Source organism: Halichoerus grypus, chromosome 11, assembly GCF_964656455.1.
Source record: "Halichoerus grypus chromosome 11, mHalGry1.hap1.1, whole genome shotgun sequence".
Lineage (NCBI taxonomy): Eukaryota > Metazoa > Chordata > Mammalia > Carnivora > Phocidae > Halichoerus > Halichoerus grypus.
In genome coordinates this window covers 90,947,360-90,960,869 of record NC_135722.1, presented here as the reverse complement: position 1 = coordinate 90,960,869, position 13,510 = coordinate 90,947,360, and the positions used below count along the sequence as shown (strand labels likewise).

The 13,510-nt window shown below is 40.8% G+C and overlaps 1 protein-coding gene across 1 annotated transcript in view; it reads left to right on the top strand.

Moving 5' to 3' along the window:
* CHEK1 (checkpoint kinase 1) overlaps window positions 1–9,808 on the top strand; it is a 44,514-nt gene extending 34,706 nt beyond the window's left edge. The window contains exon 14 of the mRNA XM_036123335.2: window positions 9,323–9,808. The gene's annotated coding sequence lies outside the window, so the exon portion shown is untranslated. The remainder of the gene's footprint in view (window positions 1–9,322) is intronic.
* The last annotated feature ends 3,702 nt before the right edge of the window (window positions 9,809–13,510 follow it).

Sequence of the window (13,510 nt, the reverse complement as noted above, 5' to 3'; positions counted from 1 at the left end):
GAACCCATTCCTTTCCCCCAGAAGTAATCATAAAATTTATTTTTATAATAATCCTCTCCTTGGTTTTCTTTAGTTTTCTCAGCTATTTATGCATCTTTATTTTATTTTTTAAAAAAGATTTTATTTATTTATTTGAGAGAGAGAGAGCGTGAGAGCGAACACAGGGTAGGGGCAGAGGGAGAAGCAGACTCCCCGCTGAGCAGGGAGTCCGATGTGGGGCTTGATCCCAGGACTCGGGACCACGACCTGAGCTGAAGGCAGACGCTTAACCTACTCAGCCACCCAGGCGCCCCTATTTATGCATCTTTAAATGACATAGTTTACTTTTGCCTATTTTAGAACTTCATATAAATGAAATTATGCTGTATGTAATTTTTATGTGTTACTTTTTTATTTTCATTAGCATGAATAGCTTGCATGTATCGAATTCATTGATTTTAATTACTGTATAGGATGCCATTTATGAACATACCACTAAAATTATCTATTCTCTCTACTGCTAATGGATGTTTGCATTGTTTACAATTTGACACTATTATTAACACCTGCTAAGAACATTGTTCATGTCCATGAATTTCTCTAGGTCCTGGAGACTAGTGTGTATACCTACGAGTGGAATGGATGGGTTTTAGGGTATGCATATCTTCACTTAAGTAGAATAACGGCAAACTGTTTCAAAAGTGATTGTACCAATTTATACTGCCATGAAAGAGGATGCAATTGCTGGAAAAACAGTTTGGAATGATCTATTAAAGTATCAGAATTTTAATAGCAGAATATGTGCTTCTAGTATTTCAGACTTTCCCTCCATTTGATGCTGTCAGTCTAATTTTTGCCAAGTTACTGGTGTCATATTCTTTGGTATTAATTTGCTCATACCTAAGTTTAAATAAGGTTGAGTGTCTTATGATGTGCCTCCCCCAGTCTTTTCCCCATTTTTCTGTTGTCTTTTTTTTCTTAATGATTTCAGTTGTTTATATGCTCAGCATACTAGTTCTTTGTCAGCTGCATGTATAGCATGTACACTGTCCCATTCTGTGGCTTATTGTTTCAAATTTCATGGAGGTTTGTAATTTTAATGTAGTTCCATTAAGATCTCTCCTGGCTAGCTTTGTTTCCTATTCTACTTCAAGGTCATGAAGATTTTCTTGTATATTATTTTCTAAAAGCTTTGTAGTTTTGGCTTTCATGTTTAGATCTATAATCCACCTGAAAGTGGATTTTGTGTATAGTGTGAGGGAAGAGGTCAAGGTTCATTTTTTCCCCCACTTGGCTATCCAATTTAACATTGGTTAATTGAAAAGATTATCCTTTTCCCCCTGATATCCATTCAGTGTTCAGATTTCCAGTTCTTATTTTTTACAGGACACTTTTAAAAAAGATTTTATTTATTTATTTGGGAGAGAGAGATTGAGAGAACGAGTGGGGGGAGGGGCAGAGGGAGAAGCAGACTCCCTGCAAAGCAGGGAGCTAGACATGGGACTTGATCCTAGGACCCTGGGATCATGACCTGAGCCAAAGGCAGACACTTAACCGACTGAGCCACCCAGGTGTCCCATCTCATTCATATTCTAATTGGAATTTTTTATATTGGGTTTTGGAAATTCTTTATATGTCCTAGATACTAGTTCCTTGTTGGATATGTGGTTTGCAAATGTGCTCTCCCATTCCGTAGCTTGCCTTTTCATCCTCTTAACAGGTTTGAAAACAGCAAAAGTTTTAAATTTCAATGAAGTCCAGTTATTAATTTTTCATTTTATGAATGACATTTTTGGGATCTGTTAAACACAGAGTCTAACAATCCTTTGTCTAGACTTAGATCGCAAAGATTTTTCCTATATTATTCCTAAAAGTTTTTGTTTTTTCATTTTACATTTAAGGCTATGATGCATTTTGAGTTAATTTTTATGTAAGGTATGAGCCTTAGGTCGAGTTTAATTTTTTTTTTTTTTTTTTTTTTTTGCCTCTCAATATCTAGTTGTTCCATTGCCATATGCTGAAAAGGTTATCTTTCCTCCACTGAATTGCTTTCAGACCTTTGTAAAAACATCAGTTGGGTGTATTTGTAGGTCTCTTTCTGAGTTCTCTGTTCTGTTTCATTGTTGTGTCTGTCTGTCTGTCTGTCCAATAATACCACACAGCCTTGATTACTATGCATATATATTGTGAATTTGGTAGATTGATTCCTTCCAGTTTATCTTCTTCAAAATTGGTTTAGATATTCTAGTCCTTTGTCTTTTCATATACATTTCAGAATAATGTTGTCTGAATCTAAAAAAAGAAATTTGCTGGGCTTTAGTTTTTTTATTTATTTTTTATTTTTTTAATTTTTATTTTCTTTTCATAAATTTTATTTGACAGAGAGAGACACAGAGAGAGAGAGGGAACACAAGCAGGGGGAGTGGGAGAGGGAGAAGCAAGCTCCCCGCCGAGCAGGGAGCCTGAGCGGGGCTCGATCCCAGGACCCCGGGATCATGACCTGAGTCGAAGGCAGACGCTTAACGACTGAGCCACCCAGGCGCCCCTGGGTTTTAGTTTAATTGTGGTAAAATATATACAACATAAAATTTATCATTTTAATTATTTTTAAGTGCCGGTTCAATAGTGTTCAGTATATTCACACTGTTGTGTAATTATCACCATCATCCATTCTCAGAACTTGTTCATCTTCCTGCACTGAAACTCTTGTACCTATGAAACAGTAACTCCTCATTTCCCCTTCCCCACTAGCTCCTGACACCCACCATTCTACTGTCTATTTCTATGAATTTGAAAACTTCTAGTCCTTCATATTATAGAATAATATAATATTAGTCCTTTTGTGTCTGGGTCATTTCAATCAGCATTTGTCTTCATGGTTCACCCATGTTTTAGCATGTATCAGATTTCATTCCTTTTATTTATTTATTAAAGATTTTATTTATTTATTTGACAGAGAGAGAGACAGCAAGAGCAGGAACACAAGCAGGGGGAGTGGGAGAGGGAGAAGGAGGCTTCCCGCTGAGCAGGGAGCCCGACGTGGGGCTCGATCCCAGGACCCTGGGATCATGACCTGAGCCGAAAGCAGATGCTTAACGACTGAGCCACCCAAGCGCCCCTCATTCCTTTTAAAAGCTGCATAATATTCCATTGTATTTATAATACACATTTTATTTATCCATTTATCCTTTGATGGACATTTGAACTGTTTGTACTTGTTGGCTATTGTGAATAATGCTGCTGTGAACATGGGTGTACAAATAATCTATTTGAGTCTCTGCTTTCAGTTCTTCTGGGCATATATCTAGAAGTGGAATTGCTAGTTATATGGTAAATCTATTTTAATTTTTTGAGATAACTCCATATTGCTTGCCATAGTGGCTGTACCATTTTACATTCCTGCCATCCTAGAGTTATAACAATATATTTAAAATTAACACCATCTTAATTTTGTCATGAAAGGACTCTAGTCCTCCACAGCTTTGCTTCTACCCTTCCCCATTTTATTTTACTGATGTCACAAATTACATCTAACATAGATTTACAATTATTTTTATGCATTTATCTTTCAAATCATGTGCAAAAGTGGAGTTCTAATTGTTTTCTCCCTATACGTAGGCTTCATTTTTCTCTGGCTGTTTTTAATATTTTTTTTCTTTGAATATGGCGGTTCCTCAAAAAATTAGAAATAGGAATACCATACAATCCAGTAATTCCACTTCAGAGTATTTACCAAACCCCCCCCAAAACCCTAATTCAAAAAGATATATTCATCTTATGTTTATTGTAGCATTATTTACAATAGTCAAGAAGATATGGAAGCAACTTAATGTCTATTGATATATGAATGGATAAAGAAGATAAGGGGTGTGTGTGTGTGTGTGTGTGTGTGTGTGTGTGTTGGAATATTACTCAACCATAAAAAAAAGAAAATTTGCCATTTGTGACAATACGGATGGACCTTTATGGGTATTGCACTAGATGAAATAAGTCAGAGGAAGACAAGTACATGATTTCGCTTATATGTGGAAAGTAAAAAAACAAAAAAAGCCCAGAAACAGACTCAAAAATACAGAAGAAACTGGTGGTTGCCAGAGGAGAGAAGGGTGGGGGGATGGGTGAAATAGGTAAAGGGGGTTAAGAGGTACAAAACTTCCAGCTATAAATAAATCACAGGGATGAAAGTACAGTATAGGGAATATAGTCAATAATTTAATAACTGTCTATGCTGACACATGGTAGCTGTACTTACTGTGGTGAGCATTTCATAATCTATATAATTTTCAAATCACTATGTTTACACCTGAAACTAATATAAGATTGTATGTCAATTATACTTCAATTAAAAATAAAAAAATTTTGGGCGCCTGGGTGGCTCAGTTGGTTAAGCGACTGCCTTCAGCTCAGGTCATGATCCTGGAGTCCCGGGATCGAGTCCCACATCGTGCTCCCTGCTCAGCAGGGAGTCTGCTTCTCCCTCTGATCCTCTTCCCTCTCGTGCTCTCTGTCTCTCATTCTCTCTCTCTCAAATAAATAAATAAATAAATAATCTTTAAAAAAAAAAAAATATTGAAAAAAAAATAAAAAAAATTTAAAATATTTTTTCTTTGTTTTTAGTTTTTAGACATTTATTTATTTATTTATTTAAAGATTTTTATTTATTTAACAGAGATAGAGCACAAGTAGGCAGAGAGGCAGACAGAGGGAGAGGGAGAAGCAGGCTCTCTGCCAAGCAGGGAGCCCGATGCGGGGCTTGATCCCAGGACCCTGGGATCATGACCCGAGCCGAAGGCAGCCGTTTAACCGACTGAGCCACCCAGGCGCCCCAGTTTTTAGACATTTAATTATGATGGTTCTTAATGTAGATTTTTTTTTTGTTTCAAGTTTTTATATAAATTCTAGTTAACATATAGTATAATGTTGGTTTCAGGAGTAGAATTTAGTGATTGATCACTTTCATGTAATACCCAGTGCTCATCATAACAAGTGCCCTTCTTAATCCCCATCACCCATTTAGCCCTTCCCCCAGCCGCCTCCTCTCTAGCAACCCTGTTTGTTCTCTATAGTTGAGTCTCTTATGGTTTGCCTCCCTCTCTTCTTTTTTCTTCCTCTATTTTCATCTGTTTTGTTTCTTGAATTCCACATGAGTGAAATCATATGGTATTTGTCTTTCTCTGATTTATTTCGCTTAGCATAGTACACTCTAGCTCCATCCACATCATTGCAAATGGCAAGATTGTTCATTGTTTTTGATGGCTGAGTAATATTCCGTTGTGTGGGTGTGCATATATATATGTGTATTATATATATATATATATACACACACACACCACATCTTACTCCATTCATCAGTTGATGGATGTTTGGGCTCTGTCCATAATTTAGCTATTTGATAATGCTGCTATAAACATTGGGGTGCATGTGTTCTTTCAAATCAGTATTTTTGTATCCTTTGGGTAAATACCTAGTAGTGTAATTGCTAGGTCGTGTTAGGTTAACCCCTGTGATGAGGGGTGAAGAAGAGAGAGAGGGAGACGACAGCTCTATGGAAAACTCAGATGCTATTGTGGCAACAGAAACCTGCAGAGGGCGTCACCAGCTAAGGCTGGAGCCCGTGTTGCTTAAAGGCTTAGGGGTAGTTATAGGTTCCCGTTGAGGAGGTGAGTACTGCTGTCTTGGGGTGGGAAAAATTTTTGCAGCTAGCCATTGCTAGAGTTGCTAAGGAGGACTGCTTTGCAGTTAAACTGTTTTTTGTCACACAGGATGTACTCTGGGCCCCGGGTTTAGGTGGTAATTTTCCAGTCCAGTTGTCTGAGGTGGCAGCTGGTAGAAAATGGCGTGCCTTTGGCTAATCTTTCAGTCCGTTTTCCTTAAAAAAAGAAATGGGATTGGGTTGTTGAGGGCAATGTGAGTCATCTGGCTGCTTCCTGCTTAGTGGGGGCATTGAGGTTATGGTGTTTTTCTGGCTTAGAAGATATCTCATTTGGCACGGGAGGAAGACGCTGACCATGTGTTTTTGGATAGCTGTCTGTTAAAAGGAATTTAGTTCTTGGGAGATAAGCTAGATAGGACATTAAGTATGCAACAAAGCCCCAACAACAGAATTATGCAGAAAAAGGCAAGAGGGGCCATAGCCAGCATAACTGTTGGCCGCATAATAAGTCCCACCATCCGTGAACCCCTTCCATTGAGAAGAGGTTATTTGAGTTACTTAGGTGAGTGATGACCTGTCCAGTCTTACTGATATAAAAGCAGCACTCCTCCTTTAGGAAAATATATGTTCTGGGGCACCTGGGTGGCTCAGTTGGTTAAGTGACTGCCTTCGGCTTAGGTCATGATCCCAGGGTCCTGGGATTGAGCCCTGCGTCGGGCTCCCTGCTCCACGGGGAGCCTGCTTCTCTCTCTCCCTCTGCCTGCCACTCCCCCTGCTTGTGATCTCTCTCTGTCAAATAAATAAATGAAATCTTTTAATTAAAAAAAAAAAAAAAGGAAAGTGTGTGTTCCCTCAGCATGGGTAGTTAGGAGATTTGGTGTTAGGCAGTTTTGGAGGGTCAATCCATGTAAAGGAGAAAAGATCCTGGCAGGTGGGGTCTAGGGGAATTGTAAAAAAAATGCATCTTTTAGGTTGAGCACTGAAAAAACAAGTGGTATGGGGGATGTGGGAGAGCAGGGTGTAGGGGTTAGGCACAATGGGGTAAATAGGAATTACAGCCTGATTAACAATTTGGAGGTCTTGGACAAGGCAATAGGACTTGTCCGAATTTTTGACGGCAGCTGGGATAGGAGTGTTGTAGGGGGATTTGGTGGGTTTTAGGATGTGAGCCTGAAGGAATTTGGAAATAATGGGCTTTAATCCCTGAAGGCCTGCAGGACTTAGTGGATGTTGTGGCTGATGAAACAGAGTGAGGGATTTTGGAGTTTGATTGTGACAGGCATATGGTGAGTGGCTATAGTGGGTTCCACAGTATATGGTGGGATCCACTTGGGGGAGGAGGGTGGATAGAGGAGATAGAGGGGAGGGAGAAGCGTCTAGGTGGCAAAGTAGGATGAAGGGGGTTGAATTGGAGGGTGCAAACTGGAGGGAGGCCTGGAATTTGCTTAGGATGTCTCTCCCTAAGATTGCAGTGGGGCATTGTGGGGTAGCTAAAAAGGAATGAAGGGAGTGCCAAACAGGTTGCAGAGTAAAGGGCCAGTCGTTTATGTGTGGAGGGTATCCACCCCAACGGTAGAGATGGAGGAGCTAGAAAACTCTGGTAAGACTGAGAATGTTGCCCCCGTGTCCAATAAGAAAGAGATGGGCTTACCAGATACTGACAGCGTTACCCTGAATTCTGAGGCAGTGATGGTGGTGGGGGCAACAGACCCCGGGCCCTGTCAGTCTTTGGTGGCCAGAACCAGTAGGTTCACCAGGCCTAGATTTGGGTGAGGGGGTTGGTTGGAGTTGGAAGTGGCTGGATGGGAAACAGTCTCGCAGAATACAATCCAACTTCCAGTGCCCCTTTTTGCCACAGATAGGGCAAGGCTTTGGTGGTGGTTTGGGGTTGGGGCAAGCTCTTGCCTGGTGGCCCTCCTGGCTGTATTTAAAGCGTGGTCCTGGTGGGGTTATGTGTGGGGCATTAGGTTTTTGAGGACCCTGGGAGACTTGCCTGATGGCAGCCACCAGTGTCTGATATTTTGCCTGATCTCTTTTGAGGTTTTTGGGTTTTTTGCTCCTCCTCTCTATTATCAAACACCGTAAAGGCCACCTTAATTAAATCCCGTTGTGGGGTTTGTGGGCAATCTTCCAGTTTTTGGGGTTTTTACAGATATTTGGGGCCAACTGTGAAATGAAGTGTAAGTGAAGATAGATCCTTTCCTTGTCTGTGTTGGCAGTGAGAGTAGTATGTCTCGTTACAGCTTTTGAAAGCCAGGAGTAGAAGGGGGCAGGGTTTCATCAGGGCCCTGGGTGACTTTTTATCTTTTTATAATTGATGGCCTTGAGGGCAGTGTTATCCATACCAGCCAGGACGTAGATAATCATGTGGCCCCTCCTCTGTTTATCGGGTGTATTGGGCAGGTAGTCCCATTTGTGATCAATTTTGGGGACAGTGATGGTGCCAGTGGGGTTGTGGGTGGCATCCCGTTGCTAGAGGGTGTCTGCATGAATTTGAGCTGCTGCCCAGATATGTTCCCTGTCCTTGGGGAAGAGCGTGGACAAGAGGGTGACATAGATGTAGTAGGTAAGATTATAGGACTGGTTGATGTATAGGAATTCTTTTCAGAAGGTGGTAGGGTTGGTGACGAAGGAGCCTAAGCACTTTTTAATTTGGGAAAGGTCAGCGAGGGAGAATGGCACATGAATGCGGACAATGCCTTTGGCCCCTTCCACCTCCCTGAGGAGGGGAGTATGTTGGCAGGGGCATGAGATTTTTTTTTGAGGGGGGTGGGGGAGGAGGCACCGAGGGATGGGCTAGAGATGGGGGCAGAGAAGTGGGAGGTGGTAATGGGAGCTATGCGTCTGCCTGAAATTGTAGGCAGAAGGTTCTTTTGGGAGGGAAGGGGGGAGGAGTGGGGTTTTCTTTTGAGGAGAAGGACTTGGCAGGGCAATAGGGTTGACAGAGAGAGGGAGGGTTTAGATTAGAGGTGGACAAAGGCCTGGATATAAGGGACCTCAGTCAGACCATTTTCTGTTGTGTTGGAGGAAGTTTCTGAGGTCACACTATATTTGGAAATTAGAAGTGCCATTTTTTGGCCAGCGATTATCATTATCTAGTTCGTACTGAAGCCAGGCCATATTGCAATCGAAAATGAGATGTTTTTGGCTTAATGCTGGAGGTCAGGCCCAAGGATATTATGGATAAGACATCCAAGAGGAATGTCGCGAGGGGGCTTTAAGGGGGTCTGACCCATGATGGAGGCTGAGAGAATGAGGATTCCAGTCCCCAAAGAAATGAAAAATATTAGATGAGAGGGGCATCCCCACAGACTTCTACTGTTTTTTGAAGGAAGGAGCAAGGAGGGCTCAGAGGGTGTCCCCTGAGGGCACACCGGTGTTGGAGCCTGGATGCCTGGCAGACAGAAAATATGAGAGGGTTCTGGGGATGGAGAAAGAAACTTGAGGCCTTGGGGGCAAGGTGAGGGGTTAGGGGAAGATGGCCCACTAGGGCCCCCCCTCTCTCATTGCAGGGTGGCTGATGTCCCTTCTTACCTGGCAACCTGAGTCCTCAGGACCATGTACTGTTTCTTCCCATTGGCTGAATCACTCATTCTTTCAACAAATATGTATCATCTATCTCGAATGTGGGAAACACTTGATCTTGGAGGCCACAAATCAGAGATCCTCTTTTCTTGTCTTTCTCTCCAGATGACAGTCTCCTGTATGGATACCAGGACCGTGGGGACCTCTCCGTGCCCTTCTTGAGACCAAGGGCTCAAACTGGTTTTGAATCCCACCATGACACTGTAAACGATTGTAGAGAGTTGGCCCCTCTTTGACCTGCTCAGTTACTCATTTAGCCCTTTTCTGTGCCCCTGTAGCCTCAAAGGATGGGGCCCCCCTGCCCCAGCATTGTTCAAGCCCTGAAGCCTGCTCCTCCTCAGCTCTGGGTATTGACATTTGCACAGCTTCACCCACCAGATCAAGGCTTTCTGCTTCCCATCGCCCTTGCTGCTCTTTGCCTCTGATTCCTGTCCCCTCCATTTCTCTCTCTGTACCTCCATCCCTCCCTCCCTTCTCCTGTCACTGGCCGCCATATAGCAAGCTCTCCCCACTCCCTCTTTTCCTTCCTTCAATGCATATTTTCTGCCAGCTTGACCCTGTAATTAGATGCTGATTTTAGAACAGTGAATAAAACAGACCCTCAATGTGCCTTCGTGTAGAGGCTTCTTTTCTGCCAGGCTGACCAGAGTCACAATGGCTCCAATATCTTTCCTCCCTCTTACTCATAGAACTTAGGGCTGGAGGGGACTCCTTCACCAGGCTTTCAGTTACACACACACACACACACACACACACACACTCTTCCTCAGTCTTTCCCCCTTTCTACTGTGTAGCTTTTTTCTTATAAATCCTGTATCTTTTTAGGTTGGTGTTTTGGAATTTTTGTTTTTATGTTTAAATTATATAAGTAAAATATTCAATTTAGAAAAAAGTATAAAATAGTGGCCAAAGTAGATCTCACTAGCAATCCCCTCCTATCATGCAGAGACATACCTTGTTTTAGGGCTTATGGTGTACACCTTTAATTTAACACAATTTACTTAAAGTGCCTTTTTCTCCTGATGTCTTCAAGATTTGCTCTTTCTCTTTGGTTTTAAGCAGTTTGATGATTGTGGTGGTGTTTTCAGTACTCATCTGTGTGAGATTCTTTTAGCTTCTTTGGATCTGTGTAATATAGTGATTCAACAGTTCTATACAGTACTCAGTGCTCATCATAATCCCCTTCACCTAGTTCACCCATCCCCCTATCCACCTCCCCTCTGGTAACCATCAAATGTGAGTGAGATCATATGGTATTTGTCTTCCTCTGACTGACTTATTTTGCTTATTATACTCTCTAGGTCCGTCCATCTTGTTAGAACTGGCAAGATTTCATTCTTTTATGGCTTAGTAATATTCCTGTGTGTGTGTGTGTGTTTGTATCTCACATCCTGTTTATCCATTCATCTATCAGTGGCCACTTGGGGTGCTTCCATAATTTGGCTACTATAAAAAGTGCTGCAGTAAACATAGGAGTGCATGCATCCTTTTGAATTAGTGTTTTCATATTCTTTGGGTAAAAACCCAGTGTGGTTACTGGATCATAGGGTGGTTCTATTTTAAAATTTTTGAGGATCCTCCATACTGTTTCCACAGTTGCTGCCCCAGTTTGCATTCCCACCAACAGTGCATGAGCCTTCCCTTTGTTACCGAGAGTGAGATGGAAACAGAAAGAAGCCTCGGTTCTTTTTACTGCCACAGTAAAGAATTACAGGACAGCGAAAAAAAAGTAAAGCAGAGCAAAATTTTATTAAAGTGTACTCCAAGGGAGGAACCAGCCAGTCAAGAGAGAAAATGGAAAACACTCCCCCACAGCCACACTTTTCTACTTTTATTTGAGTCAATCAATACTTTTTAGTATTCCATTTTAATTTTTCCATTGGCTTTTTAGCTATGCCTTTGTGTATTTTTTAAAATGATTTTTCTCCAAGGATTACTATATCTCTTCACAGTTGAATTAAATTCATATTGTACTACTTCACTTAAAAATAAGAAACTTTTGGGCGCCTGGGTGGCTCAGTTGGTTAAACGACTGCCTTTGGCTCAGGTCATGATCCTGGGGTCCTGGGATCAAGCCCTGCATCAGGCTCCGCCTGCTCTGCGGGGAGCCTGCTTCTCCCTCTGCCTCTGCCTCTGCCTGCCACTCCCCCCGCTTGTGCTCTATCTCTGTCAAATAAATAAATAAAATCTTTAAAAAAAATACTTTTTTTTTTAAGTTGGCTCCATGCCCAGCATGGAGCCCAACATGGGGCTTGAACTCACAACCCTGAGATCATGGACCTGAGCTGAAATCAAGAGTTGGATGCTTAACCGACTGAGCCACCCAGGCGCCCCCAAAATAAGAAACTTTTGAAAGTATAGTTCCAGTTACCTCCTCTTTCCTTTGTGCTATTATTGTTATATATATCTTTTTACATTAAAAATAATTTTAGCTTTAAGCAGGCATGGCTTTTAAAATTAGAAGAAATAGTATACATGTCTTAAATTTACCACATTATATCTGTTCTCCACATTTCTTCCTGTAGATCAGAGTTGCCTTGGCATCATTTTCCTTTAGCTTCCTTGAGCACGAAGAAATTACCTTAGCGCCTTTTTTTTTTTTTTTCCCTGTAGTACAAGTCCGTTGGTTGTGAATTCTCTTCCTGTTTGGGTATATGAAAATGTCTTTGTTACCTTCATTTTTGAAGGATAATTGTCTTGTTTGTAACATTTTGACTGACAGATTTTTTTCTTTTATGGCTTAAACATATAATTCTCTTGTTTTCTGCTCTCCCTTGTTTCTGATGAGAAGTCAGCTGACATTGTATCAGTGTTCTCCTATATACATATTACAATGTATCTTTTGTTTGGACCAATTTTGAGTTTTTTTTTCTTTATCTTTGAATTTTAGTAATTTGACTATTATGTGCCTATGTGGTTTTCTATTGTGTTTATCCTACCTTTAGTTCACTGAACTTCTTAGATGTGTAAGTTTATGTTTTTCACCCAATTTGGGAAAATTTTGGCCATTATTTTTTTTAATGCTTTTTCTGTCTCATTATCTCTCTTCTGTTCTTCTGGGACTCCAATTAATTATACGTTCTATTACTTGATACTGCCCCACAAGTCACTGAGGTTTTGTTCACTTTCTTTAATACTTCTTTTTCCTCTGTTTTTCAAATTGGATAAGTTCCATTGAGCTCTCTTCAAAATTGCTGACTCTGTGGTCCCCATTATGCTGTTAAGATCATCTAGTGATTTTTTTCAGTTATTGTACTTTTCAGTTCTAAAATTTCCATTTGGTTCTTTTTTATAGTTTTAGATTCTGTGTTGAGATTCCTTATCTCTTCATTCATATGACACTATTTTCCTTTAGATTCTTGAACACATCTCTAATAAGCAGCGCTTATTGCTTTTGTTCACTAATTCCAATGTGTGGTACATCTTGGGGTCATTAACCTTTTTTTCTTTACTATGGGTCACATTTTTATTTCTATGTCTACTAATTTCTTATTATATAGTGGACATAGTGAATGATGCATAGTGAATGATGCAGAGTTCTGGACTCTGTGTTCCTCTGCAGAGTGTTGACTTGTGTTCTCCTAGGTTGACTTGTAGGCCAAACTCTGTCTTCTTTGAGATAGACAGCAGCACACATCTCTGCTCAGTTCTTTCAGCTTCTAGTTGCTATTGTCAGACCTCCTGGAGTCAGTGATCAGCCAAGAATTTGGTCACAGTTTATACTCATTTTGAGGTTTAATTGTGGCTTCTTTCTTTCCAGGATTTCCCTAATTTTACAACTCCCTGCCTGCTCTAATCTTAGTTCTCTGAATCCTCAAACCAGTAAACTCTGGATTTTTGCGCTCCCTTGATATGTGGACTAAGAAGTCCTCTCAGGCATAAGGCCACAGACTTGCAAATCTCACTCGGCGCTGTTCCTGTCTTTTTAGGGGTGACTTCTTTCCAGTACCTTTCAAGGAACTTTCAAATAGTTCTTTCTTATTTTTCACCCTGTTTATAATTGTTATCTAAAGGAGGGTTAGTTCAACCAGACTCTTCCACTATTAATGGAAGCCAGAACTTCCCTTCTATTACATTTTAACCACATGTTTGAACTTATTTCCTCAACATATGTAGCTATATTTATAGAACAGATTTAGCTAATATTTATCCCCTTCCCTCAAAAAAATATGGCAATAATGTTAGTAGGATTTCATTTTTCTTCTTGCCCTCAGTAGACCTTTTTTTTTTTTTTTAAGATTTTATTATTTATTTGAGAGAGAGAGCACAAGTAGGTGAAGAGGCAGAGAAGAG